The 9,795-nt window shown below is 39.2% G+C and overlaps 1 long non-coding RNA gene across 1 annotated transcript; it reads left to right on the forward strand.

Moving 5' to 3' along the window:
- The first annotated feature begins 364 nt into the window (after positions 1 to 364).
- LOC126951214 (uncharacterized) lies at positions 365 to 7,418 on the forward strand. Its single transcript, XR_007724390.1, has 3 exons — positions 365 to 4,573; positions 6,545 to 6,624; positions 7,266 to 7,418. It is a non-coding gene; the product is annotated as an uncharacterized LOC126951214 (long non-coding RNA).
- The last annotated feature ends 2,377 nt before the right edge of the window (positions 7,419 to 9,795 follow it).

Genomic DNA, 9,795 nt, shown 5'->3' on the forward strand with positions numbered 1-9,795 from the left:
AAGCAGACAGAATTAGCTCTATTAAATTTCAAAACTTCTCTAAGATAACCAAAATAAAAGAACAGGACAAAAAAAAAAACACACACACACACAATTGGAGTAAATATAACAATGTTAATGTCTTCATTCACCCAAATTGATTTAAAAATATGCTATTAAGATACACAGTATTGCAAAAGGGAGAAAATATTTTGATAATTTATAAAAGATGAACCAAATATATGGAAAAATAACCATTCTACTAATCAGAAAAAAAACTATAGTCAAATAACATGTGTTATTAAATTAGCATATTAAATTATAATTACATTAGCTAAATGTATTTTTTTTTCTTTTTTTTTTTTTTTTTTAAGATGGAGTCTTGCTCTGTGGCCCAGGCTGGAGTGCAGTGGCCCAATCACAGCTCACTGCAAGTTCTGCCTCCCAGGTTAACGCCATTCTCCTGCCTCAGCCTCCTGAGTAGCTGGGACTAGCCACCATGCCCAGCTAATTTTTTGTATTTTTAGTAGAGACAGTGTTTCATCATGTTAGCCAGGATGGTCTCGATCTCCTGACCTTATGATCCACCCGCCTCATCCTCCCAAAGTGCTGGGATTACAGGCGTGAGCCACTGCACCAGGCCACTAAATGTACTATTAAATTAGCTAAATGTACCCAATTGTAGAAAAAATATTGTGAAAGTTGTACTAATTGATATAGCTGGTAGCACTAAATTAGGATAGCTTTTTCAGAACAAAATGTGGCAATATGGATCAAGAGTCTAAAAAACAGTTATGTCCTTTGAGCCATATAACTCCATTACTGTAAACCTATGCCAAGAAAATATTTCCAAAATGGAACATGAGTATTAGGATAAACAATAGGCAAAAAAATCAAATCATAGAAATGTTAGTCATAAGTTCTAGGAGCCTTTGGGCAGAGACTATGGGGTTTTCTAGATATAGAATCATATTGTCTATGAGGACAGATAGTTTGACTTACTCTCTTCCTATCTGGATGCCTTTTATTTCTTTCTCTTGCCCAATTGCTCTGGCTAAGACTTCCAGAACTGTGTTGAATAGGAGTGGTGAGAGGGGACATCCTTGTCTTGTTCTAGTTCACAAGGGGAATGCTTCTAGCTTTTGCCTAGTCAGCATGGTGTCAGCTGTGGGTTTGTCATAGATGGATCTTATTATTTTGAAGTGTGTTCCTTCAATGCCTAGTTCATTGAGGGTTTTTAACATGAAGGGATGTTGAATTTTATCAAAAGCCTTTTCTGCATCTATTGAGATAATCATGTGGTCTTTGTTTTTACCTCTGTTTATATAATGAATCACATTTATTAGTTTGTATATGTTGAACCAACCTTGTATCCCAGGAATAAAGCCTACTTGATAGTGGTGGATTCGCCTTTTAATGTGCTGCTGGATTTAATTTGCTTGTACTTTGTTCATCAGGAGTCTATGTTCATCGGAGATATTGACCTGAAGGTTTTTTTCATTGTGTCTCTGCTAGGTTTTGATATTAGAATGATTCTGGCCTCATAGATTGTTAGGGAGGAGTCCCTCCTCCCAAATTTTTTGGACTTATTTCAGTAGGAATGGTATCAGCTCTTCTTTATGTTTTGAAGAATTTTGCTGTGAATATATCTGGTTATCTGGCCCTCCATCCCAGGCCTTTTTCTAGTTGGTAGGTTTTTTGTTACTTATGCAATTTTGGAACTCATCATTGGTCTGTTCAGGATTTCAGTTTCTTTCGAGTTCAATCTTGGAATGTTGTATGTTTCCAGGAATTTGTCAGTTTATTCTAGGTTTCCTAATTTGTATGCATAGAGGTGTTCATAATAGTCTCTGAGGGATTTTTGTTATTTCTATGAGATCAGTGGTAATGTCACCTTTGTCACTTTTTGTTGTGTTTTATTTGGGTCTTCTCTCTTTTTAGTAATCTAGCTAGAAGTCTATTGTTCTTATTTATTATTTCAAAAAACTTTGGGTTTTGTTGATCTTTTGTATGGATTTTCGCATCTCAATTTCACTCACTTCAGTTTCAACTTTGGTCAAGTTCCAGGATACAAAAATTAATGTACAAAAATTCATAGCATTTCTATACTCCAATAATGTCCAAGCTGAGCGCAAACTCAATAATGCAGTCCCATTCACAATAGCCACAAAAAGAATAAAATACCTAGCAATACAGCTAACAAGGGAGGTGAAAGATGTCTGCAGTGAGAATTACAAAACACTGCTAAAGAAATCAGAGATTATACAAATAGAAAAACATTCCATGTATATAGATAGGAATAGTCAGTATTGTTAAAATGGCCATATTGCCCAAAGCAATTTATAGTTTCAATGCTATTTCTATCAAACTACCAATGACATTTTTTGCAGAATTAGGAAAAACTATTCTAAAGTTCATAATAAACTATAAGAGCCAAAATAGCCAAAGTAATCCTATGCAGAAAGAACACAGCTGTAGGCATCACACTTCCTGACTTCAAACTGTACCACAAAGCTACAGTAATACAAACAACATGGTACTGTAGAAAAACAGACCAATGGAACAGGTTAGAGAACCAGAAAATAAAGCCACACACCTACAACCATCTTGTCTTTGACAAAGTCAACAATAACAAGCAATGGGGAAAGTATTCCCTATTTAATAATTGGTGCTGGGATAACTGACTAGTCATATGCAAAAGATTGAAACTGGATCCCTTCCTGTGATCATATACAGAAATCAACTCAAGATGGATTCGAGACTTAAATATAAGACCTAAAACTATCAAAACCCTAGGAAAAAAATGTAGGAAATACCACTCTGGTATAGGCTTTGGCAAAGATTTCATGATGCAGTTTCCAAAAACAATTCCAATAAAAACAAAGACCAGTGGGACCTAATTAAACTAAAGAACTTCTGCACAGCAAGAGAAACTCTCAACAGAGTAAACAGAATGGGAAAATTTTTGCAAACTATGTACTTCAAAGTTATAATATCAAGAATCTATAAGGAACTTAGATAAACAAGGAAAAAGCAAACCACCTCAATAAAAAGTAGGCAAAGGACATGAACAGATACGTCTTAAAGACATACATGTGGCCAAGAAGCATATGAAAAAATGCTCAACATCACTAATCATTAGAGAAATGCAAATCAAAACCACAATGAGATACCATCTCACACCAGTCAGAATGGCCATTAAAAACACAAACTAACAGAGGTTGGTGAGGTTGCAGAGAAATGGGAATGCTTAAACACTGCTGGTGGGATTAGTTCAGCCACTCTGGAAAGCAGTTTGGAGACTTCTCAAATAACTTGAAATAGAACTACCAGTGACCCAGCAATCCTATCACTGGGTGTATACCCAAAGGAATATAAATTGTTCCACCACAAACACACATGCACTTGTTATGTTCATTGCAACGTTATTCACAATATCAGAGATCTGAAATCAACCTAGATGCCCATCAGTGGTGGATTGGATATAGAAAATGTGGTATAAATGCACCATGGAATACTACGCAGCCATAAAAATTAACAAAATCTTGTTCTTTGCAGCAACTGGAGACCATTATCCTAAGCGAATTAATGCAAGAACAGAAAACCAAATACCACATGTTCTCACTTACATGTAAGTGGGAGCTAAACATTGAACGCACATAGACACAAAGAGGTTAACAACAGGCTGGGTGCAGTGGCTTACACCTGTAATCCCAGTACTTTGGGAGGCCGAGGTGGGTGGATCGCCTGAGGTCAGGAGTTCAGGACCAGCCTGGCCAACATGGTGTAACCCTGTCTCTACCAAGAACACAAAAATTAGCCAGGAGTGGTGGTGCATGCCTATAATCCCAGCTACTTGGGAGACTGAGGCAGGAGAATTGCTTGAAACTGGAAGGCAGAAGCTATAGTGAGCCAAGATCATGCCATTGCACTCCAGCCTGGGCAACAAGAGCAAAACTCTGTCTCACAAACAAAAAAATCAAAGGGGAACAATAGACAATGGTGCCTACTTGATGGTGGAGGGGTGGAAAGTAGATAAGGGTTAAAAAAAAATTATTGGGTACTATGCTCACTACCTGCATGACAAAATCATTTGTACACTAAACTCCAGCAATACGTTTACCCATGTAACAAACCCGCACATATACCCCCTGAACCTAAAATAAAAGTTGAAAAAGAAAAAAAAGAAATGTCATATAAAGATGGTTCCATAAAATATGATACAATCAATGAAATGGGATATAACAGTATTTTAAAGAATGTTTTTGAAGACTGCTAACAAGGAGGAAAAACTAATACATGAAATGAAATAAAGCAAGATTTAAAGTACATGTATGCTATGATTATGGCCACATTTTTTAAATTGCGTGCTTAAAAAACTGATAATGTGAAATTATGGGTGATCATTTCTTTATTTTGAATTTTCCAGATTTTCAGCCAAATAACTATCAGTTTTATAATTTACCTTCCCCAAAAAACATCGCAATGGAAATGGAGAGACAAGTAGACCAAGGAACCACCAAGTGAAAGCACTGCCCAGAAACAGGAAAATCCTGGGCAAAAATAAGCAGGAGCGGCCTCAGGAGTGAAATAGGTGAGTTCCAGCAGAACCCCAGTGCTGGGTACACTTGGCCAATTTCCTCAGATGTTGTGTGAACTGGGTGGGCTGATCCTGCTACTTCCCTTCTCTCACACTCAGCAATGGTAAAACCCCCTAAGAAAGAGGTATAATCAGGATATCTAGGATATAATTTAAAGGAGAGGACTGGGGAGAAATACAGGTAAGAGGTAAGAAAACGGATGTTGGCCCATAGTGGAATCAGAGCTCCGTGGGGTCAGAGGAAAAGAATAGCAGGAGGAAGAAAAAGATGAGAGTAAGCAAGGGAAGCTACGTGCCTGGGGAGGAGAGCAGGAGGAGAATGTGCCTGAGAACAGACTGGAAACAGAAAGGCAGTGCTTTAAGGCAGCAGTGCCCAATCTTTTAGGCACCAGGGACCAGTTTTGTGGAAGACAATTTCTCCACAGACAGGGTAGGGAGATAGCTTTAGGATAAAACTGTTCTAGCCCAGATCATCAGCCATTAGATTTTTTTTTTCTTTTAGGACAGAGTCTCACTCTGTCACCCAGGCTGCAGTGCAGTGGCACGATCTCTGCTCACTGCAGCCTCTGCCTCCTGGGTTAAAGCAATTCTCACGCCTCAGCCTCCCAAGTATCTGGGACTACAGGAGCCCACCACCATGCTCAGCTAATTTTTGTATTTTTAGTAGACACGGGGTTTCACCCTGCTGGCCAGGATGGTCTTGAATTCCTGACCTCAGGTGATCCGCCTGCCTTGGCTTCCCAAAGTGCTTGGATTACAGGTGTGAACCACTGCACCCAGCCTAAGATTCTTATTACGGAGCACGCAACCTAGATCCCTCACATGCGCAGTTCACCGCAGGGCTCATGCTTCTGTGAGAATCTAATGCCACAGCTGGTCTGACAGGAAGCAGAGCTCAGGCAATAATGCTCTCTGGCCTAGTCACTCACCTCCTGCTGTGTGGCCTAGGTTCCTAACAGGCCAAGGACCAGTACCATGGCCTAGGGGTTGAGGAACCCTGCTTTAAGGGCTATGTTTGGGAAACATGGAAAACATACTGTTAATACACTAAAGGAATGTTTCCCAAATGCCAGTGTTGCCCTATTATGAAGTTTTCACAAATTTTTTGTAAAATAAGAAAAAATAAGAGCAACATGATAGGGATATATATGCTGTCTTAAATTCCCAATTGCCCCAAGTTGAGAACTTCTCTTCAGTCTACCTTTCTAGGACGTTACAATGTCCTCTGCTTTTGAACTATTAGTGATGGTACATGAGAGGATTTTTTCCCAATATCTTTACTCGTACAATTAAAAGTTAACAAACTACAGCTGTCTCATTTTTTTTTTCACTGTACTACTTCCTGAAATCTCAGCCTGGGAAGCAAGGGAAGGAGAGTAGAAGTAGAAGCCCAACTCTCCAAATAGAGAGTGGTGTGGGAGAAGACCTAGGGCCTAGGGCATCCATTACTCTAAATAAAGTAAGATGGAACATTTGCAGAGACTATTTTTAATACTTTTCTCTGCAAGAGTCAAAACATTTTATAGAAATAAGCTGATTAGTTATCACCTTGGCCTCAAGTATTTCATGGGATATATTTTTCTTGTAGTGATTTTACATCATTTAGTAAGTTTGAACCTGTTTTAATTCTTCTCCATCTCATCATGCTCAGCTGTGATTGTAGACTTTTTAGGCTAAGAGCCTGGGGTTCATCTTGAACTGTGAGCCTCGAGTGCTTGATTGCTACAGAACTCAAGTCAAAAGTCTTTGAGCAACCCTGGTGTGTGGGTAATGTCTCCAGACACTAATTTCCTTTTCCCCTATATTCCTGTTACTAGCTTTTAAAGAAAATTCCACCATCCTTTAAAGTTGGTGGGAAGCTGTGTGTCATTCAGAAAACTTCTTCAAACCAGATATACAAAATATTAGTGATACAGTGCTGAAAAGAACTCCTGGGTGGCAATAACGAATGTGCATTTTCTTGAGGTGCTGAAATGGCCTTTGACCTTCCATGTTACTCCCAGAAATGCCCACCGGCTGCCACAGCCAAGACCATCCTGCCACTGGTGAGTGATGCTGAGCAGAGGAAAGTCACCTTCAACTCTGTTTTACAAGTGTCCTGCAAGCAGCTGATTCTCTTAGCTGGCCCTTTATCAGAGGCTGAAAACATTAGCAGAATGAGCCCCCTGTCCCTCCTCCTAGCAGTTTTATGATCAAGACTAGATTCATCTGGGTGACTAAAGCATTTATTGAGGGCTTACCAAGAGCACACAGTTACAGGCATTCATAGAAGTATAATGGTTGCCATTTTCCAGGAATTTCCTCTTAATTGTGAAAAATGGAGACAAGTATATTATCTAGTGATATATGTATATTAATATCACAGATATGTCTCTCTTTATTAATCACCAAATGAGTGACAGAGCCCATAAAGGTTGACTTCACATAATGTGTACCCATTTAACACATAGTCTCAAACACTCTGCTTTATCATGCTGTTGGGCTGATTTATTCTCTTGACAATAGTAGAACAAAGTTTGGTGCTGATGATCCTGAAGTCCTATTTTATGTTTCCCTGTTCTTAGAGAACAGCAGTCAGCCAGATGGCATGAATCTCTGACATGCTTGACTCTGACATGAGGCAGTGATACTTAAAGTGTAGTCCTAGGGACATAGCAACTAACACAACAATGTTTCCGCCTTGCAGGTGGCTCCAGACTAATGGGAAGGAAGAGAAACAGACCAGCATCTAAATACAGAGTGATTCTTCTATTAGGCAAAATATCTCCCAACACCATCTAAAATTCTCCTTGACCCAGAAATTCTACCTCTAAGAGTTGATTGTAAGAAAATATCCTTATCAAATACACATACAAATATTTATGCATAATCATTGCAATGTAGATTATAATAATGAAACTTTGTAATATTCTAAGTTACTAAGAATGGAGAATGGCTTTAATAAAATATCCATACAATGTAATGCTGCTCAGTAGCTATTAAAAATTATGACGTGGATGTGTATTTGTGTCGTGAAAAGCTCTTTATAATGCTATCTGAAAAATTTATGCTATAAAACAGTATTTGTCAACCCACTATCAAAGAATTATATATATACTTAGAAATATATACTAGAATATATACCAAAACTTAGTATTGTTAAATCTAGATAGAAAATTATAGGGGTTTTTTGGGGTTTTGTTTTTGTTTTTGAGACAGTTTCACTCTTGTCGCCCAGGCTTGAATACAGTGGCATGATCTTGGTTCACTGCAATCTCCGCCTCCCGGGTTCAAGCGATTCTCCTGCCTCAGTATCTTGAGTATCTGGGATTACAGGCATGCACCACTCCGGCTAATTTTTGTGTTTTTAGTCGAGACGGGGTTTTACCATGTTGGTCAGGCTGGTCTCGAACTCTTGACCTCAGCACAGTGCCCGGCCAGTTTCAATTTTTCTATAGTTAATTTGTGTAAAGAAATAAACAGCTTAATAGATGAATAAATGATACAGGCATGATAGAGACTAGAAAAGAATCATGAGGAGGATGCGATTGTAACGCCAAGGCATTTAACCTAGAATAGAGTGTTATAAGGTGAAGTGGGGGTAGAGAAGGCAGCACAGAGGTGGTAGCCTTTTATGAAAGACTTTAACCAATCAGGAATGACAAGACATGGAAAAGACATCTCAGGAAGAGATACCTGCATAAGCAGAGACCTGGAAGATAGTAGTATGTAAGGGAAAGAAAGAGGGTTTTGATTGCAGAAGCATCAAGTGGCAAACAGAGAAGAGATAGAGCTGGATAGGTTAGGGAAAGACCCAGTTATGAAGGGCATGATATGCCAGGGAGTTTGAACTTTTTTCCTAGTGGGGATAAGGAGCCCCTAAAGGATTTTAAGAATGGAGGAAAGACTTGTCAGGCTTATGTTTTAGTATTGCTATGCAAGATTACTCATAGGTGATGAGGGTGGACTGGGAGAAGCAAAGAATGGAAGAGGCAGGAAGACCAGCAAGAGGCTCCTACAGGTCTTCAGTAAGGAGAATCTTACTAAAGGCAGAGAAGCAGAGAGGACAAATAAGAGATCTGCAATAGAAATAATAGGATGTGTCCGGGAGAGAAATAGTCGGCCTGTAGAGTAGATGGAGATGTTCCTGAGGATGCAAATGGGATTCAGGGTACAGGAAAGAGATTGGTCTTAAACAGGAAGAGGGATGCCTCTTTCTCTGGAGCTCTTGGTGTTGAATACAGATCAACAGTTTTAGAGATATGGTGACCCTGTTTTATTCATGTAGCAGGAAGAGAATTATTTGCTGAGAGTAAGTGAACTGGTAAAGGGGGCCTGAGGAGAGTTGTGAAGGTTGGGCCACACTTGTTGGAGCTAATGATGTCTAAACATATGTAAGAATTCCTGGGCCATGTGGAAGGCCAGCTGAGATTAGAGATCATGAATCTGTGATAGCACCATTTGGTGTGATTTTGCGACTTTCTCCAACAGCATTCAGTGGCCAAACTCTAGCTTCCAGGAAGGCAGAATGAAGGTTGCCTTCATCTTGGTTCAAAACTTTGGGGCTCTGATAGACTTGGAGGAATGTGACTGGAGGTTTGGATAAGGGCAGATGTGGAAGGATAAAGGGATATGGAAGGAGGGAGAGCTGGAAGGAGGAAGTGATGGGCCAAGAGTAGAATGTTACATATCGTCATTTTGGAGTAGTTCTGGGTGATCAGTAGTCCAGACAATGCCATGGAAATGAGTAGCTGATGTTGAGGGGAGGTGAAAGTTGGAAATCAGAACACAGGGCAGCAAATGACTATAATGTTTGTTGTAAGGTAACTTGCTATAATGGCCTTTGATGTACTTTTCTTTGGAATACAGGTACTTATTATCTTACCTGTTTTATTACTTGCAATTTTCTACACTACAATATTCTATTGCTTATGTACTTAAAGACTTTTGATGTTTTTGTTGTTGGTGGTCAAAATACTCAATTGTTGCTTATTCTGTAGAGTCAGAATCTATAGGAAAAAAAAAAAAGAAAAGTGAAGTAAGGTCCCCTGGCTCACTCACTGACCCATAGTGTAAAGTAGTCTTCTTCAGACCTTAGCCTTCATTTGGGAGGCTTCAGTTTAAGGCCTTTGTAGATTTCATCACAGGACCCTTGTTTGGCATGGCTCAAAAGCTTTTCTTCAATAGAAAGGAACCGAATTTACAAACATTGCTGTCTCCAAAGAACTGAAAGTGAA

The sequence above is a fragment of the Macaca thibetana genome, chromosome 3 (genome assembly GCF_024542745.1).
Source record: "Macaca thibetana thibetana isolate TM-01 chromosome 3, ASM2454274v1, whole genome shotgun sequence".
Lineage (NCBI taxonomy): Eukaryota > Metazoa > Chordata > Mammalia > Primates > Cercopithecidae > Macaca > Macaca thibetana.